Consider the following 7,875-nt stretch of genomic DNA (forward strand, 5'->3'; position numbering starts at 1 on the left):
CTGTAATCCCAGCACTTTGGGAGGCCGAGGTGAGTGGATTGCCTGAGCCCGCGGGTTCGAGACCTGCCTGGGAAACTTGGCGAGACCTCATCTCTACAATAAATCAAAAATTAGCCGGGTGTGGTAGCGCGTGCCTGTACTTGGAAGGTTGAGGCGGAAGGATTGCCAGAGCCCAGCAGGTTGAAGCTGTGGTGGCCGGGAGTGGCCACTGCACTCCAGTCTAGGTGACAGAGTGAAACTCCAACTCAAAAAAAAAGAGAAGAAAGTCAAAATGGGAAGATAAGCATCAGAGCAAAAGCGTAATAAACATTTTCCATAAATACTTGCATGTTGAATTTGTCTATTCAATTGTGCTCCTGAAATGTCAGTGCTCTCTAATCTTAAAATTTCAAAAATTATATTCTTTTAATTCATATTTTTTAATAAAGCAATAATAAGTGCCCATGCGGTTTATTAGAGTGTTTCTTTCTTTTTTTTGGGGGGTTTTATTTTTAAATATATTAGGTTTTTCCAATCTGGGCACATTTTCATTACTGCCCCTAAACACTGGCAGTAAGTTTCAGAATCATAGCACAGAGTCCAGGGCTAGGCATCAGCAAAAATGACGGGAACATGAATATCTGAAGGACACTAGTCTTTCAAGAGGGAGTCAGGCATGGTGGGGTTGTCACAGCAGGGTGGCTTTCACACAATGGCAGGCTTTAGAGTACTTAAGAATGAGGCTGGGCTAAAGCAGTGACCACCGTGGGCAAGCTTACGAAATGTTAGCAGCAGACCTTTCTCACAGAAGGGACACCGAGGACGACACCTGGTGGGAAGAGAACTGATAGAGAGCTTTTGTGATATGACAGGACACCTGAGGTTGCAGCGCACCACCTGAAGGAATCAGAGAAGACGATCTGGCACACGACTGAGGCAATGCAACCAGCAAGTATTTTTTATTATAAGCCCATCCCCACTCCCTAGGTCTTCAAAGCCTGGAGAGTAACTGCATGAATTGAACTCCCAAGTGCAGATTGCGTGTGTGTGAGTGTATGTACCAACATAAAATTATGGACTACGTGATATTTAACATAAGCAAAATGATTTTGAACCAAATTTGAAATAACGCGATTAATTTTTGTGTAACCTCACCAAGAATCTGAGTGAAGAGAAATATTGACTATGTATTATTTGGGGTGAAAAGACTTAGAATGATGTTTAATATATAAAAACTTTGAATGATATCCTATTTTTTAGGCATATCATACACTGAGGACATATAAAGAATGAAAGAATAAATGCCCAGCTCGCTAAACTTTGCGTGTTGAACATACTTCTGGAATCAGTGGTGGGATAAATGATAGAGCAGTAAGACCTTAGGACAGTCGTCGTGTTTCTTGTCAGTTACTAATCAACACACCAAGGATAACGACTCATCTAATTTCTTACACTGTAGATTAGGTTTGCCTGTTTTTGAACTTTTTACAAATGGAATCTTACAGTAAGTGAATTTTTCAGCCTGTCTTATTCTGCCCAATATGTTTCTTAGATTCATCCAAGTCGTTCGTTGCATGTATAAATTGTTCTTTTCTCTCATTTGTATTTTTTTTGTAGCTGTTTATCTTTTTTTCTCCTTGATTTGTAAGACTTATTTCTATAGTTTGTATATGAATTACCTGTTAGATTTATGTACTGATAATTTTTCTTCCTGTTTAGCCATACATTAAACTTTCTTAATAATGATTTTTTAATTCACAAAATGATTTAATTTATTTTTAGATTCTTTATCCAGTTTTATTTTTATTTTATTTCGTAGAGATGGGGTCTTGTTATGTTGCCCAGGCTGGTCTTGAACTCCTGGCTTCAAGAAATCCTTCCACCTCAGCCTCCCAAAGTAATGGGGTTCAGGCATGAACCATCGTGTCTGACCCTATCCAATTTTAATTGTATTATTGTCTTTTATCATTGAGTTGTATTGGTTCTCCATATATTCTAGAAAAAAGTCCATTATCAGCTATATAATTTGCAAATTAGTTATGTTCCATGGGCTGTCTCTTCACTTTCCCGATGATGCCTTTTGAAGCAGAACCGTTTAATTTTGTTGAAGTCCAATGTACTTATTTTTTATTTTGTCATTTGTGCTTTTGGTGTTATATAGAAGAAAGCACTGTCTCCTTCAAGGTCATGAAGATTTACACCTGCTTTTTTCCAAGAGTTTCATCGTTTTAGCTCTTATACATGTAGGTCTGTGATTCATTTTGAGTTAGCTTTTGTGTGTGGTGTGAGTTAGGAGTCCAAATTCATCCATTTGGCCTATGGATATCCAGTTGTCCCAGCAACATTTGTTAAGGAGACTGCTCTTTCTCCCATTTAATGTCATCAAAATTTTCTTTGTGATAAATGTCTGTGTGTGTGTGCTGTGCGTATGTGCACATTAAGTTTAAGAATCATTTGCTACGATTTATTTGAAAAATATTCTTTATCTCTTTAATTAGATGTACTATCCATTGAGAATTTGTGTTTATCGTGTGAGGTAGGAGACACAAATACATTCTGTAAAAACAATGAGAGTTTTATATTTATCTTTACAAATGTTGTGTATTATATTTATTTTTCTTTTCTAGTTGTACTGTCAAATATTTCTGATAAAAATAAACAATCTGCAAAAAGTTGTTACAGATGCTTTTGTTCTCAATTTGATAAATAAATTTTCAAGAATTAATCACGAATATTCAAGTTGCTACAGATTTACTTTTTGCAGGTACTTAAATTAGTTATCTGTCACTGCCTTGAAAATTACCCCATAACTGAATGTCCCAAAATCTCCATGAATCTTTACTTATTACAGTTTCAGGGTGTTCAAGCTTTAGGTGTCTGTTAGCTGAGTCCTTTGACTCAGGTCTATTATAACATCACAACTGCAATCGATAACCAAAGTGGGCTTCATTTACAAGCTCACTTGGTGTTAAGGATGAATTGGGCAATAATGGGGGGACTCTAATCCCATGGGATTGGTAGATTTATATGAAGAAAGTGAGATACTTCTAACCCCCTTCATGCACACACCCAGGGAAGGCCACGTGAGGACCCAGCAAGAAGACAGCCGTCTGGAAGCCAAGAAAGGAGCCGCATCAGGAACTGAATCAGGTGATGCCCTGACCTTGGTTGAATCTCCAGCCTCTTCAACTGTGAAAAATAAATTTCTGTTCAAGCTGCCCAGTTTAGGGTCTTTTGTTGCAAATGCCCATGCTGACTAATGCAGTGTGCAATCCAATTTGATATGGTTATGTTTTGCATAACATTATCATTACAAAATGTCCCTTTATTTTCCTAATATCACATAGTGTTTTAAAGTCTGACTTTTTTAATGCACTGATATAGAAATTCAAGCTTTGTTTTGGTCAGTATTTTAATGGAATTATTATTATTTTTCACCCTTCAGTATTTTGTCTTTCTGTGTCCACATATATGAGGGTGCCAGAAAAATGTATACACATTTTAAGAGACGTTATCTATGTATTACTTTTCAAAGATGCATTGAGATACAGTGGCGATGTGTCCTAGGACGTTCATCAACTGTGCTTCTGCCATTTTCTTTATCCTTCTTGTTGCATGGTGACGCCAACATTCAAATGATTAACATCATCTTTTGAATGAACGCCATATTTAAAATGTGTGTACAGTTTTTGGCACCCCTTGAATTTAAAAGGTGTCTCAAGTCCACTTAAAAAAAAACACAAAAAAACAAAAAATACTAAACTGATAATGAGTATTCTACTTGAGTATTGAGTTTTTGTACACTTAATACCATTACAGATGTAGACATTTTATATATATGCTATATATATATATATAAAATATATAGTATATATATATACTATATTTCTCAGTCTTTTGTGTTGCTACGAGAATGCCTGAGACTGGGTAACTTAAAGAAAGGAAGTTTGTTTTGCTCACAGTTCTGCACATGGGAAAGTTCAAGGCATGGCCCTGGTTTCTGGCAAGGGCTTTCATACTGCCTCATGACATGACAGAGAAGATCAAGAGGAAAGAAGAGAGGTGGGAAGAGAGAGAAGTCGAGGGCCGTCTGGCTTTATAACAACCCACCCTTGTTGAAACAATTCTACTCTCACAGAACTCATTCAGTCTGGCAAGAGTGAGAACTCGCCTTCACAAAAACAGCACCAAGCCATTCAGGAAGCATCTGTCCCTGTGACCTAAACACCTCCCAACACCACGACACTGAGGATCAAAGTTCCATGTGAGCTTTGATAAAGACAAACTACATTAAAACCATAGCTGTAAATCACCATATATTATACATGTATTACATATGTTCATATCTACCGTCTTACTTGTTTTGACATTTAGTTCACTTTTTGTCTTCTTCTGAATTACTCATTTTATTATATCTTCAGCTTATTCTATGAACATTATTTTACCAAGTGATTGCAATAGAAAATTACACATAAATGAGTCTAGATTTATTTTAGTCCCATATGAATTGTTTTTTTAACTCCTCAACAATGTTAATTTTTTCTCACTTTTAAATATTTTCCTACATCTAATTTTACACAGTTAATGGTTACATAATAATTACTGTTTTCTCCAGTCAATATCCAACATATTTATCTATACATGTATCTTTCCAAATATAATTTTTTCCTGAATCTTGTACTTTCTTATAGAATAAATATATTTATGCCTAAACAACATTCTTTCATATTTCTTTAAGTGAAGATATGGTAGTATGTGTTTTCCAGTTTTTGCTTGTCTGAAATCATCTTTGTTTTGTCTCTATTTAGAATGATATGTCTGCTAAATATAGGACTGTCAGGACTGTGTTTTCTCTGCACTTACAATGTTTAGTCATTGTTTTCTGGTTTCCATCATCACTGAACAGTCAGCTATCAGTGATGCTTTTTCTCCTACAATGGTAGTGTGTCACTTCTAGCTGCTATTGAAATTTTCATTGTCTTTGGTTTTCACTTAAAATAAATAACGTTTCTAAATGTGGAATTACTTGTATTCATCCTGCTTTGAGTATACAAAGAGTTTCGCATCTGTAGTTTTGTTCCTGTATTTGGGTTTGAAAAATTCTTGGCCAGTAGTTCTTCAAGAATTGCTTTTGTTCCATTCCTTTTACTTTTTCTGGGGTTCAAGTGAAACACAAGTCAACTTTTCTCTGTGTTTTATACATCACTTATTGTCTTTTCTTTAATCTCTACTCCTATTTTTCTGTGTTTCATTATTAAGAATTTCTATTAATCTGCTTTTCAGTTTCTGCCAGTACACTAGGTCTTTTATCTGTTGTGTATATTCTGTTGTTAGAATCATTTGTTGATATAGGACTTTCAGATTATGCAGTTATCCTACTTTAAAAAAAATATTTATCATATACTAAAGTTGTTTTATCATAAATGCAATATCAAATTTATCACTGAGGCTGTTCATATCTAACTTTTCCTAGACATTTTGTCTAGTCTCTTGATTTAACATTAGTTTATTAAAAATTATGAACAGTGTACTTGAAAGTTATAGAGTTTTCTTACTATATATTTTCCCCAGAGACATTTAAACTTTTCTCTGCTCAGACAGATTGATTAGGGACTAATCACCTTTTGAGAATGGGAACTGAAATTGCTCAGTTTATTTGAAAATACCAAGCTATCTTTGCAGCTAAACTTGCTTTTCCTACTAGGGTGTCTTCCACATATTCTGAAATTCTGGGATGATCACCAGTGAGATCTCTCCCGTTGAGAGTTTTTGAAAATTAATTCTTTTCTTCTCACCACCACACACTTGTTGAGACTTCTGTGCTCTTGAGGATTTGCCTTCCAGCTTTGAGACATCTCAGAATTAAGCAAATGCTTCAACTATAAAACTGAGTACTGAGTGCTGAAATCAACTGCCCACTCTCCACTCTCACTGGGATCTCTTGTCTATGGTTCTTTCTTTCTAGTTCAGGAAGAATGCTATCTCTCTGTTGACTTTCCTGTCTCCTGGGGTGGCTTTTGCCCTGGGCCCTTTTCCTGACTCTCAAGTTTTTAATCCATCACCCAGAATTCACCAATTTTGTGAGAAAAAAAAATATTTGCTCACTGTCAGTCAGTTTATACTTTCAAGCTATTTCTCTCTTTTTATCTGGGAGTTTTGGGTCTGTGAAGTATGAACTTTAGCTTAGCTTCTCTCCAATTCTTTAACCAGCTTTGTTTTTTTGCAAATTGTTTACCTTTTAAAATTGTTTTTGTATGACAATGTTGTTATTCTACATTCATGATAATTTTAATCAATTTATTTTATTTTTAACCCTGGCTTTCAAAAAGAAAATTCTGATGACAATGATTTTTTAATGTACCTTACAAAAAGTAGTCTGCAATTATTTTAATTAGTATTAAATGTTTTTTGTCTATGTCAATTAAAAATAAAACTGACATCTAACATCAATTAAAAATAAAACTGACATCTAACATTAAAGGTATTGTAACTGAGGTTGTATAATAACTAATATATTAGAAAATAAGTCTTAAGCTATAATGTATTTTATTTTTTCACCTCATCACCTGATTGTTAGAGGTCAGTCGATTCTTATTATTCTCATTTAAGAATTCAGTGTGCTGACAATGTCCTGAATTACAAATAAACACAACATCAATAAGGGTACCTGATCTGAAACCAGGCAAAGTGGGGACCAAAGGGAGGCCCGAACTTTACCTGCACTATGTCTACTTGTATACCTAATTCTAAATTGTACTCCACAGCTTTAAAATAAAATATTTATACCTCATCAACAAAAGTACCTGCCCAATGAATATTTGTATACCTAACCCCGAATCGTACACCACAATTCTAAAATAAAAAATTTAAAGGTGAAAAACAAAAATGAAAATAAAAAAGAGAAAACTGATAGTGATAGAAATGATTGTTGCCTGATAACATTACAATGCATTTTATCCAGTAAAGATAGAAATAATTTCCATTCCGTATTCTTGTCCCACTGGAAAAACAAAACAAAACAAAACAAAAATAACATTATTTCTAATCACAAGTAAAAAAACTAAAAAACCTAGCTGGGTCTTATGCATACCCACATACACAGAGTAAGGCATTTTATCTCAGTAGAAAGATATTTTCTTTACTTTCCCCTAATTTATCTGTTCATTATTTCCTGACAAAAACTGTATATACAATCAAGCACCACATAATGATGTTTTGGTCAGTGACGGACTGTGTACACCACAGGAGACCCATGAGATTATAATGGAGCTGAAAAATTCCTATCACTCAGCGATGTTGTAGCCAATACACCATCATAGTACAGCACGCACTCACATTGTTTGTTGTAGCGCTGCTGGTGTAAACAAATCTATTGCACTGCCCATTATATAAAACTATAGCAATACAATTACGTGCAGTGTGTTATTCTTGATAGTAAGCAGTCGGTGATTTTGTTACTGATTTAGGCATTTACTACACTTTTTGTTATGATTTCAGAGTGTACGTCTTCTACTTATAAAAGAAAATGGACTCTGAAACAGTCTCAGGTGGGTCACTCAAGAGATATTCCAGAAACAGGCATTTTTATCCTAGGAGGATGACAACTTCATGCATGTTATTGCCCCTGAAGACCTCCCAGTGGGTAAGAGTTGGAGATGGCGGGTAGTGATATCGATGTGTGGGACTTGGTTAAAGTATGTGTTTGTGTCTTGGTTTCTAACAAATCTTAAAAAGTGAAAAAATAAAAAAATAAACAGAGAAAAACTTTTAGAATAAGAATATTAAAAAAGGAAAAGATGTTTGTACAGCTGTACAATGTGTGTTTCAAGATATATGTTATTGTAAAAGAGTAAAAAGAGTTAAACCATTAAAAAGTTCATAAAGTAAAAATTGCAA

The sequence above is a fragment of the Carlito syrichta genome, unplaced genomic scaffold, assembly GCF_000164805.1.
Source record: "Carlito syrichta isolate Samal-C Ts95f unplaced genomic scaffold, Tarsius_syrichta-2.0.1 Scaffold303127, whole genome shotgun sequence".
Classification (NCBI taxonomy): Eukaryota; Metazoa; Chordata; class Mammalia; order Primates; family Tarsiidae; genus Carlito; species Carlito syrichta.